The sequence below is a fragment of the Neopelma chrysocephalum genome, unplaced genomic scaffold (genome assembly GCF_003984885.1).
Source record: "Neopelma chrysocephalum unplaced genomic scaffold, ASM398488v2 Primary Assembly neopelma1_59, whole genome shotgun sequence".
NCBI classification, from domain to species: Eukaryota; Metazoa; Chordata; class Aves; order Passeriformes; family Pipridae; genus Neopelma; species Neopelma chrysocephalum.
Genome location: NW_020897714.1, coordinates 19994320 through 20007340, shown reverse-complemented (window position 1 = coordinate 20007340; position 13021 = coordinate 19994320). Strand labels below are relative to the sequence as shown.

At 40.8% G+C, this 13021-nt stretch overlaps 1 long non-coding RNA gene across 1 annotated transcript in view; it reads right to left on the bottom strand.

Moving 5' to 3' along the window:
* The window catches only part of LOC113966251, a 121906-nt gene that overhangs the window by 100139 nt on the left and 8746 nt on the right, over positions 1-13021 (bottom strand). The gene's annotated exons all lie outside the window — the stretch shown is intronic.

Here is a 13021-nt window from a genome sequence, read left to right as displayed (position 1 = left end):
ACAGTTTAGCTCATCTCAATACAGCCCAATTCCACTAAGAGCAGCATGAAGACATAAAAGATTTTTGTAACATTTTTTTTTAAGATCACTGCATTAATTGGATACTTCTCATCTTACCCAGACAAGTGTCTCCTTCTTCTATACTTTTACAGTACCCAGCACAAGGAAGTCCTTTGGTGTTAAAGAGAGGTGAGCTGCAAACTCTGTCTAGTGCCTTGAGAAGTCCAGCTGGAAGCTATATTTTGGAGAATTAAACAAGCACAGAATGCAAAGTCAGTCAATAATATGACTGGCATCAACAACAGTAGAAAATTCTATCAGATTGGAGCACGTTTCCAAGCTTACAGCTTACAGCCTTTACTTATGACTGCAGACTATTGGTTCAAAAGACATATGCTTGGACTGCAAGGAAAGGTCCCACTGCAAGGCTGAATGCAGCCATGATGTGCAAGAGGACCTGTGAAGACACAAAGCCATTCCCTTTTCCTCTGACCTAGCATGTGTACTATTTGGCCTGGGTGAAACTTCAGGTGCCAAACGACGCATTAAATCAGCCTTGATCAGAAAACTTTGTAACAGTTGCAATTGTAAGCCAAAAAGCAAAAACCTTACCAGATCGATAATCCAGGCCAACCAACACATGAATCAGGTACACAGCACAATTTGTAGATGGCTTTACTCCTTTTGTCTGTGCTCCTCCAAATGCACCCACTGCACTGTATTACTGTGATCCAAAACCTAGTGCTTTTCTCAGCCGTGAACTAAGTCTGTACGAGGAGTGCAGGAAGGGCATTACCTTATTTCCTCCACATACAAAGGTCTCTAGGGCACTTGAAGTCCAGTACTTGAGCTGTGGTCCGAGGATACTCAGCCAGCACCCCAGGCAGGAAATTTGACTGCATGGATCATAAAATTACATTGATCATTTGTTAGTTGTTTTTTGTCATGAAGAGGGTGGCTAAGCATATCACAGAATCATAGAATGGTTTGGGTTGACGGGACCTTAAAGATCACCTAGTTCCAACCCACCTGCCCTGTGCAGGGACACCTTCACCTAGACCAAATTCCTCAATTCCCCATCCAGCCTGGCTTGTTATATATTAAAAACAAACAAACAAACAAACAAACAAAACACCTTGATATCATTCTCTTTCTCTCTCAGGAAGCAAATTAAAACACTCTCAACCTGCACTTTCCACAGCTTCCTCACAGACACAAGCCTGCACAAACTCTCTCTCTTTGTGTCTTTAAACCACTGTCTATGCATTTGGTCTCCTAAGATGTCACCAGGAAGATTTATCAACAACTCACTGTGGAAACAATAGTGAAAGGAGAAGCTGACCATTAGCACTAAAAAGCAACTGCAAATTGGGCAGGCACGAACCAGGTTAAGCAACTAGCTTGTTCATGAGATTAAGATGTTGTTTTCTCATCTTACTCCCTGCTGCAGCTGCAAATAGAAGAAATATGCAACTTGGATTAATATTTGTTATTTAAAAAGTGGAGTCTGGCAGGGTCCACACACTAAGGATATTTGTACTCTCTTTGGATTGAAGTATTCTGAATTTTATTAGCTCAGTTACAAATGGTGTAACGTTCTTAGGCAAAAGATTTTTGTGGAAGGCAGAGATTGCCCTTTTTGAAGGTGAAGCAGGGGATAAAAAAGATTATGGTGCAACTCTTCTTGATGCTCTGTACGTCCGTTATGTAGGCTGGATATATTAACTGCACAGAATAACCTATGGATGCTCCACATGGACCACTATGCTATTTTCACATCCAAAGAGGACATCAACACGGTGCTGCAGCATCCCAAGTGGAACATTGTTGCTGCTGGATGTTGTCAGGAACATGTCTGCACTGACATAGTCCCTCACTGCATCTTTTTTTCTACTGCATCCTCCTTCACACTAGTTCAAATGCATTCAGTGCCAGTTGTGTTAATCCTTTCTGTGAATTGGGTTATGTCATCTGTGCCACTACTACCTTGCATTATCAAGAGAAAAAAAGTCCTTGGATATGTATGACTTTGTGTTTATATGTGTGTGTGTGCAATTTTATTGCTGCTGTGTAGCTGTGATATATTAAGGTGGAGCCAACTGAATATTTAGACATTTAGCTTGTTATGCCTGAGGTGGATTTTTATTGTAATGTGATATTTCTATTATATTCTTAAGCCCCAAGTCCAATATGTGCATCTTCCGAACTTTTGAATTCAAAATACAGTCTCAGAAAATTAATATTTTAGATACATTTGGTAGTTCTAACATTTTTGTATTAACAAAAAATACAGACATGCCACAAGCTTGTTCCAACCACCATTTCAGTCAAAGAAACATTTTATTTGACTTTTATGGGAGTCAAGTTGGGCTCATAAATTTTTTTATTGTTTTAACTGAAACCATATGTCTTCAGGTATAAGCAGGAGGATGCTTGAATGCAGCATTCAAATTATTTGGCACTAGAGTTTGGGTTTATGTAGTACAATTTCTAAATAACCAATACCAGAGTATGAAGTGGAGTCTAGACATACTTCCCATGTCACTATTGTTAACCAAGTAACATGACACGTATTGATAACTGAGCACTGATTTAAATGTGACAGATGTGGAGATGTAAAAATAATGTAAGTTTGCACTCCATTTTCTTAATAGTTTATCAAAAGAGTAATAGAAACTTACTCTTTTAAATAGAAAGTGATGGGTAATAATAAGCTGATTCTTAATCTCATTTTCACCTCTACTGTTAGTGTACTACCATGTAAACAAAATCTAGAAAGTATTTACCAAAAAAACCCCTGCCAAATCTGGCAGTGACTGTCTTGTGTATTCACCTAGACATGTCACCAGTACAGGGATGGCAATTAGTACGTAGTCTGCAAGTTCCCATGGATAAAGCACAAGGCTGTACCTGCCTTTGCAGATCCAGAGGAACAAATCTACATGATGCTCAGGACAGATTAATGCACAGGCATGTGCCTGGGGCTCCAGCTCTGCTTTGATGTCAACAACATTTGTGTTTTCCTTATTAAGAAATGCCTTTAGCCCTCCTGGCCTTGAAGGAAAGCTGGAAATGAAAACCTACATGTCACGGATAGAGCAACATCTGCTTGAATCTGCTGTCAGTGTCCAGCAGAGGGAAGGGCTGTACCTAAAGCTAAAGGGAAATTACAGAGACTTTTTTTTTTCCTAAATAAATAAAGAAGACAGAAAAGATTTTTCATTTTTAAAAATTCAGCTTTCATGGATTCCATAAAAAGAGCACTGACAATCTGAAAATGTTTTCATTTTTCAAAACTTACTCCTATAATAAGACAACTAAATTGAATATTTCAGACAGTTGGTTTTATTTTTGGCAAATAAACTGCAAATAAGCTTCAGTATTCAGTCAGAAAGGAAACTAACTGTCCTGTTACATTACCACTAGTGTAGACAGAGGTGGGGGGAGAGAGACAGACCCTTCACCAGCTGCCTCTAACAACCCTCACCAATCCATGGCCAGATTTCTCTTTGGCTGCACAGGGGATTTCTCAGTGCCTTGTTTTGGTCATACACAGCTCAACTGCTCTGCACTATGTTGATGTGTGGTGGGGGTAAATCTTCATTTTCTCCTCAGAGTAGGCTGTGGAATTATTTACTGGATCAGGAAATAACATTACTTTTGTAGCCCTTTTCAGTGCCTCACCAGTGACTGACAGCTTATCACCAAAGGAGGTTTAATGAGCCAGGAGTGAACCACAGGGAGGGGTGATCTACCTGAGGGCTCTTGTCTCCTCCTTTCTGGTCTGAAAAAATGCCCTTTCTTTCCCCTCAGAAGATGTCTGAACTAGACAATCCTCATCTTCTGCCTCCTCCTTCTCTTTCTCCATCTGTATCAGAGTGCCATGGTTTGTGTCATAACCACTCTGGTTTTAGTACCTACTGGGACTTGCAGAGGATACAGACAGTGGGCCAAAATGAGCACAGGGAAGGGAGTGGGAGGCCACAGCTGAGGAAGAAGAGGTTCATGCAAATGAGTCACTTTTCAGGTAATTCATTAGTCCTGCCTGTGAGAAAGATCATCCCACCTTCTGCAGGAGTCTGCCCATCTATAAAAGCTTTTAGTGTGTCCTACTGCATCTGCCTCTTAATGTATGAGCAGAAGCAATCTCAAGTCTGGCATTGCCTTAGCTTTCCAGTCCTTGACTCTGCAGCCTCAGCTAATAAGGTTCTTTAGATGGACTTTCTGGTACGTAATTTTATGGATAAAAACCAGACAGTGCACTTGAAAAGAGACCAGGTGGGCACACCACTACAGAAATCTTGCTTTCCTATGACAAACTGCAAGGGAGAAAATAAAAAAGCCCAACTATACGTAGCCCAAACAATTTTCATAGCCTGTGTCAGTGGCACGTCAGAAAATACAGAAATGTATTTAAAATGTCTGTGGTTATAAAAACATGAGATGGCTTCTTGCAGGAAATTTATTTGGAACGCGTTAAAGTGGCTATGTTAGACGTCACTCAGAGGAACCAAACCAGGGCTTTTCTGCCCCAAAGGCATAGGCAGCTTTAGCAGCTGGAGCTAAATTTTGGCTCAAGTTTGTGTAGTTCATGGGCTACATCACAGAAGGATCTGCAGTCAGTTGCAGGTCAGAAGTGTTCATTTCCCTGAAGTCTTGAGTTCTTGTGCCACTACGTGAATGGAAATACCATGACTCAAAGAGCAACTTCAGAAGAAAAAACACCCAAATCATGCTTTTGCCCTGTAATAGGACAATTTATTCTGGTACTCAACTCAATTCCCCAGCAGAACCCCATGTGCCTATGTAGCTTTGGAGATGTCCTGCCCCTTTCCAAACCCTAATGGTGACTTGCTGCTGCCTTCCAAAGATCCTGTAATCCCCTGAGTCACAAGAGCCTCTTTCTACTCCTGCCTCTGCCACTTCAGCACTTGGTCTTTCTCTGGAGGGATGCAACAAGGAAGCTCTTAATGGGTCCCCATGGGACATCACAGGAAAGTCCAGGAGCGAGGAAAAAATCAGGCACATAATTCATGACCTGCCTCAGGCAAAAGGGGGCAAACAACAACAGCAGCAACAAAACCAAAAAGCTCTTCTCTCTAGAGTGGATTAATAGGAGTTCCCACTGGAGCCCATTAAACAAAACAAAATGCTGAAAGCCTAGGAATATTGTGGACTTCATCATTTTCTCAGGATCCCGAGGGATAGGACAGGGAAAGTTGCAATGTTACCGAAGTGGAGGGAAGGAGTCTGGAAGATACAAGAGCTCTGCCAGGCAAGAGGGTCTTGTACCTCCTCAGTAAGTGGATGAACGTCTCCTTTGTGTGCCTGCAGGTGATATTTTTCCTTCTCTAGTCTGTACACGGATATCTTGTGCTCTCTCAAGATTTTGCAGGGTCTCAGCAGACTGTTTGCTTGCTTTGCCATTCTGCCATCTGGCCAGCTTGTCATGACTGTCCCTGGCAGAGGGTGAAATTTTGATGTATTGTCTAAATTTGGAAGTGACATTTTCCCCAGGTTTTTTAAGCAGAACTAATGAATTGCTACAATGCAATCTCTTTTACTCTCTCTTCATGGAGTTTGACCTGAATTTTAGCAGTGACGAAGATGATGTGTTGACAGGGCAAGTTACAAGGATATTATCTCAAGTCTGCTCTGCTGATGTTTCTTGCTCCTGCCCAGAATCCCCTCCTGCTACCAAGACTTTTTTTTATCTACTGCTTTCACTTCTCTGTCAACAAGAGTTTATTCTCCTCTGGGGACTCCCTTTGTATGGCTCTGAGGACATGATTGTAACTTTCCCCATTATTAATTTCTTTAAAACTGCATGTCTGGGTGCTGGGAAGACTGAAGTTTAAAGAACACAGGAAAACTCTCAGCTTCTCTTGTGCTTTCTAGAATAAGTCACCTAAAAGTGAGCTTTAGTGACCAGTCCTTAACTGATTTTCATTTACTGGCTTTCCTTATAGATACTGTAAGTTCTTTACAGTTTCCTGAGGAGGGGAAGTGGAGAGAAAGGTGCTAATCTCTTCTCCCTGGTGTCCAGTACTAGGGAGAGTGGGAATAATTCAAAGTTGAGCCAGGAGAGGTTTAGACTGGACATTAGGAAGCATTTATTCACCAAGAGGGTGGCTAAAGACTGGGACAGGCTTCCTAGAGAAGTGGTCAATGCTGCAGTGTTTAAGAGGCACTTGGACAATGCCCCTAATAACATGCTTTAACTTGCTCAGCCCTGAGTTGGTCAGACATTTGGACTAGATGCTCATTGTAGGTCCCTTCTAATAAAAATATTCTATTCTATTCTATTCTACGCTACTCTGTTCTATTTCTGTAATTCTTTCCCACTCTGCAAGGCTGCAGAAACCCATCTACGGGAAAAATCAAGCTTGTTCTTGGCTTTACTGTATCAAGTAACTGAAGGAGAATCTTTGCATGCAAACCAGGTGAATAAGAATACCACTTTTTATTCTGTGACATCTTTTTATCATGGAGATGATTCGACTTAAAGATGAGGATGTAAGACAATTCCCGCTTCCCCACCTGGGCTGCCACAGCCCCGGAGTGCTATCCCACAGGACATGCTGCCCTCTCCTGCTTGGCTTTGAGAGGCAGAAATGGTTCAAGCAGTGATCCTCTAATGCTGGCTCTGTCAGCCTGAACATTGAATTAATTAGTGGCAACTAAAGCACTGTTTCACAATGCTGTTTGCTAAGCCTGTCATGTGGAAGGTGTTGCCTGGTTAAAATCTGTGCAGGTGTCAGAGCCAGTTGGGAATTTTACAACACAGTAATGCTTTTTCCTTGTGGAAATCAAAGCAATTTTAGAGAAAGGCAAACTTGTACACACTGTGACCATCCCAGACAGCTAAAAACCCTCTTACACAAGCAGTATAGAGTTTCTTTATTCCCACATAAATTATCTATGTCAGAACTGCTTTCCAGGATACTTCACAGACTGGACTGCTGAATTAGAGAAAAGTAGCTACATGAATAAAGGAAAAGGCTTTGGAAAAAGTGGGTTTAACAATATAATATAACTATGTCTCCTGTCAATCAGGACAGACAGAAGGCTTAGGAAAAACACGCATCATACAACTTTTCCTAAATGGTTTTTTTGCAAACAGCTGATTTTCCAGTTTCATCTATGAAACCAGGAAACTGGGTCAGTGGCAAACGTGCATTTGCTCTGCACACACAGAGCATTACATCAGCAGCCTGGTGTTGTTTGGATTCACTGCTAATTAAAAAAAAATTTAAAAAAATTCTTCATATTCTTGAAACATGTTGTTCCAATAGTCTATAAAAGATAATTTTTCTTGTCTGAGATTACTACTTTATTTAAAAATAAATTAATTATGGTGGAAAAATAATTGAAAATCTAACAGCAAGAAAAAACATTTTATTAGGATCAAAATGGAATGTTTTTATTGAGCTGAGGCTAATGAACTAAAAATTTCTTTTTTGAATCCTTGAGAGTTTGACTTTTTGTTCTGGTTTGGTGTGGGAGCATGTCTTGAAATCTCAAAATCTGTCCAGCATGAGAAGGCTACTTCCCATGAAACTGTACCCAGGCAATACTGAGAATTCAGTCTTCTCAGGAATGAGACAACAACTGACAGCTCCACACCATTAGTATAACAGGAGCATTTTCCATACAGCCAACTCACTGATGGTCAGCTAAACCTCACTGACTTCTGCCTGCGTGCTATGCTCACTTGGTCTGTCTGTGCCTTTTCTTCACATAAACACATGGAAAAAAGCAGTCCAGTGCACATGTGGTTAAAAACAGAGGACAAAAAAAAAAAAAAAGTCAGTCTCACACTCCCAATCTGTGCATTGCATAGTCAGTTTGGGAGTGGGGGATGTGTGTACTGTACTCCATGCATTTAACTTTTGGATAATTAATCTAAACTTCTTGAGTTTAGAATAATTTAAATATAGGGAAAGAAGTGCATCCTGAGGGACACTAGGAACATTTCTCTCCGGCATTTACCTGAGGATAGCTTGCATTGCCCGTTTGGAAGTGCCAGTCTCTTCCTCACTGGGAAATGAGACAGCTTGCCATGGCACTATTTCAAAGATTATCTTCTGCTGGGCATCTCCATAATGGAATATGCAGTGAAGACCTAATTCTTTAATAGCAGGTACCACTACAAAACAACAGCAGTTCAGCATAGCCCTAGTGATTCCAAGGAGGATTCAGTGCCTTCTCCACATCTGGGTGATGATGAACCATTCTGAGTCATGGCAAGTTCATTTTCATGCATCACTATGGACATTTATTCGCTACCAAACTACAGCCAATTTGAAATAATGAGCTACAGGTCATGGACTTTCTGTTTTACTCTGTTATTGATTCCTGGGGCTTTTCCCCCCCTTTTTTTGCTGGAGAATTTGGTTTATTTCTGTACATAAGGACTCTGTAGCCTTCTTCAGTAGGTGGGGAAAGAATTGTTCTTCTCCCTGTGTTTGCAAGTATGGACCTCATTAAGCACATCCTTCTTTATTTTTAACTTCCCATCAGCCAAACAGTACAAGAATCAAAGCTAGTTTATAGCCATGCTGGACAATTCTCCATGGCAATTGCTGCTCAGAGAGGCCTGAATTGTTATGAAAAGGACAACCTTTGATGTCTCCAGCCCTTCCCACGTATAACAGCTCCTGCTCTGTTTGAAGCAAAATGCTCCCCATCATGGATGAACTAAAGATTTTTTATAGAAAAACCTCTACAGAGGGCGTGAGGGGCCCAGCAGGGGAGAAGAAGCATTACGAAATATAAGAATGGATTAAACAGAGGATGAAGTTGCTAAAAAACTCCTCCAAAGTATGAAATCAACGACCTGGGCTCAAACTGTTTGTGTCCTTCCTCTCCTGCAATCCTGCTGCTGTTGTTATTATTTTTGGCTTGGGAGAAATATTTTTCTGAGTCCATTTCACTTTGATGGATTATGATGCCATTTTAAATGTCAATTGATAATAACTGTGCCATAAAAAATCATAATAAATGTTATCAGTTTAAACCTAAAGTATCCCTTTTATTAATATTTCTAATTTATGAGCTTGTTGAGAAATCTGCAGAGACAACAGGGCTAATAAATCTGAGGTGAAAGGGACTCCAGGAGCAGGCTGCATGGGCTTTATGCTAGATCACTCCCAGCTGTTGAACTTTGAGATGACCAGAGCAGTTCAGATGTCACTGGGGAGATTGTTGGAGTCCAGTAAGGTGTAAAGGATGGAAGACAACCTACAGGGACATGAGGATCCAGAGGTGCTGTGGGCAATTTGCAGCTGCACCGTCACAGGCAACTGCCGGTGTCTCTGACTGCCCGAGCTCATTGACTTGCTCTGAACAGCTGTCTGAGCACAAGCCCTCGGAGATGAGGTGTTGTGAGCTGCAACATCCATGCTGTGCATAAGCACTGGACAGCTCTGACTCTGAGTCACATTTGAGAATGGGAGATTAAAGGAGATGCTTCAGAGGCACCAGGTGGAATATCATCCTGTTATTGTCTTTATCTAGTGAAAGAGATCAGTGGGGCAGGAACAGTCCTGCTCCATGACTGACAGCGTAAACACAGTTCTTTTTCCAATTTCAGATAGGTGCTATCAGACAAAAAACTCCAAAGTATTGATACCAAGTTGATTTCAAGTCTATACATCCAGGGTTTTTTACTTTCTGAAAGTACTCGATATTTTAAAAATCTCAGAGGCTTTCTGGACCTCTAGGTTTGCTTGGCACAGAGAGGATGAGTTGAGAAAATAAACATGGCATGATTTTGTTCTAGACAGCTCCCTTCTGCTGTACAGAGTTGCCTTCAGAGCTCAGCAATCCCAGAGGAAGATATGTTTCCTGCCTCAAGGAATTTATAGACTAAATTAGACGGGTAGCAAATAATTGTAACAAATGAGAGTCATCTGCATTTCCAGGTCAAGCAGAAATACAAAAACATCCCCAAACTACCATGCAAAAGCCGTCATATTAGAACTTGGCAGAAAAATAACTTCTTCATTCTCTGGTAATTTAAAAGTAAATAATTTCTTGTTTTGAACATAAATAGTTTGCTACATTTCAGCAACTCAATCATTTGAAAAAGGGGGTCAGGTGAACTATTTTAATTTGCAAAACGTTCATTTGCATTTCAAGAGTCTATTTTTTGCCACTCATCTTTATTTTAACATAACACAAAGCAAAGAAATTCCAAACTAGCAGTCATTCTAAAGACAGTATTTAATTTTTTTTAGTTAATGAAATAGTATTTATCACTGGTTTTCTATTTTTGTGTTAGAAATACTAAAACATTCAAGTCTTTTGGTACTACTTAAACATTTTGATATCAAAACTACATTTTTTTCTGGAGAAAATTCTGTACACAAAACATGGGATTTCTTCAACCTTACACTGCTGCTTTCAAATCCCCTTTCAAGAGTTTATCCTGTTTATTTATCCTGTTTCCTACTTTAGTGCTTGTTTTGTTTTCCCATATAGAAGAAGAAAAATATATTTCTCAGTTGGCATTGCCTTCAGTTTTAATAAAAAAGAACAATATAAGAAGACAGAACAAAAATAAAGCCTTCACAAAGATGCTTTCAAGTTGTAAATTTACATGTGAACATCTAATTTAAACATGCAGAGAAAATCAACTTGTCGCTGTGAGCAGCAGGGAGGTTTAAAGTTGCAGACTGAGACAGAATAGTTATACAAACATGCACAATTTGATTTTGTTACATGGGACTACAGCATTGTCTCAGCAGGTGCCTGCCCAGAGTAAGTTGGTGGCAGTGGAGACAGGCAGCACACACACTCTAAATATGGGGATATGTGTTGCCAGTGTGATCATTTCATCACTGAGATGAAAACTTGGGGTCTGTCTGTCTCGACTCTCTTTACTTCAGAAATTTTTCAACAAGAAAGCACATGCATTTCTGCCAGAAGGCTAAGTTTCTTCCTTTGAAAACAGTGTCTGTTTAACGCAGCAAAAGTGGAGCTGGGGCAAGGACAAGAGATAGGAGGTGTATTTTTTGCCCTGGGATTCTCTATGCTAATTTACCCAGCTAATTTACCCAAAGATATGAGTCGTCTCATTAGGAGTGCTCAGACCTATCAGACTTTCCTGTCAAATCCTCCTCCTCCTCCCCCTGCAGCAGGAAATTAGCCCCTTGAACACATAAGTTTTAATAACAAACCAAAGCCAAAGCTTTCCACTGCAAAGGAAAATGTGGCCTTACTTCATTTAACAACTGAAGCAGACAAATCCATGAGCTTCACTCTTGCACCTTTGGAAAAGTTGACAGCAGGAAGACTTAAGAAACAGAGGTCCCTAGAACTAGTTTTCCTGTGCCTGAATCTTCCAGGTAATAGGTAGCACAGTAAACATCAGGGAGTTCAGGCATTGTCATATATACTAAATTAATACACTGAAGGCTGGGTCAAGGACTCTCGAGACATCTGAGAAGTGAGTAAGATTTGAAGCCCTTGCTCTATAGGAGGCCAGTAAATCAAGAAGAGTGGCTCCCTTTTTAGAGCCTCAGGCAAACGCAGTAGGGAAAGTAAGGCATTTGCAAAAGAATATACTAGGTTTCTCCTTGTGCTTTTTAATGGGCTTTGAATCAGGAATCACAAGTAAAAAAGGGGAAACCTATTATTAAATAGGCAGTTTTAATCCAGGGTGTAGATTCAGAGCACCTTTCTTTCCCCTCCCTCTGTATACAGATAGCACACTTACCTATTCTCATCCCGTAAGTTACCCACTCTCTCATTCTGCCTAAGCAAAGAAGGGGAAGACATCCTTTTTCTTGTGCCCAGCCAGGATTACAGACACCAGCAGCAAAGCTGGAGAGGACAAAGCTTGGCCAAAGAGGTACTGGTTGAAACAAGAAGGTGTTCCCTTCTTAATGGAGAGGGCCACAAGACCTTTCGCACCTACACAAACAGCTGCCACCTCATCACACAACCATGAAGGCACAAGATCCTCCTTTATAAAAACAGCAGAGGGATGCAAAAGGAACAAAGAAAAACACTTCCCTCTCTACCCCATGAGTGTCATCATTCTGAAAGACACTCACTTTTCTACTCTGTTGCCTGGGGAGAAGCTTGATTAATAAAATCAGATAATTAAATATTCTTCATCACAACTGGTTGCACTATTTTTAACCTCTTCCATTGTTCTATTCCCCACTACCCCTCCTGTTTTTCTAGTCTCTAGGATCTGGAAAAAGCCGAAAGCCTTTCATCTTATCAGGTTTATTGCCCCCTGGTTACACAGTAATTTTGGTCTCCACTCCATGAAAAGGTCATATGATGGGATATCAGCTCAAGAATTGTCAGTTCACTGGACAAATAAGTCAGGGCCTGCCAATACAATTATAAGAGCCCGATAAGGAAGGTGCAGAGGAGAGCCAATAGGAGAGAGATAGACAACTTTACCAATTTAAAAGGTGAGGGGCAATCCCCAAAGAAGGCAAAAAAGCCACTGGGGGGAGGGAGTGGGAAAGAACAGGAGTGTATCTAACCACACATTCTTCTCAAAATAAAAATTAACAAGAAGATAGAAGTGGCTCAGGAGAGGAATCACTGGTATTCACCAGCATTAACCAGGAAATCTTCTCCCCCTGCAGTGGATGCCTAACTGGGAGGCATAAGCAACTGGTGGGATGATTATCAAGCTGGCTTGCCTCTCAGCTCAGGATAGAAATGAAATAATGTTTTATCTGCATAGGTGGGAGGTAGAGGGCACTAATTCTGATTCCTACACATGTTGCAAGGGCCATCTCTTTTTTTCTTTTTGACTGCTAAGATTGTATGATGTTGAAAAGCACCTGCTTGGAAAGTTCAAAGGGTTTCCAAAGTAGAAGAAAAGAGAATCTGAGCCAAAGCTGATGGCTGGGAGGGATGGTTGAAGAATAACCTGGTAATTGCTGTGAGGGAGATTTTCATATGTGACACCTAGTTGTATGCAAGAGAATTTTACAGGTTGTCTCTCTTGCTAGTAAGTGACACAAGGGATAAATATTTGTAATGCCAA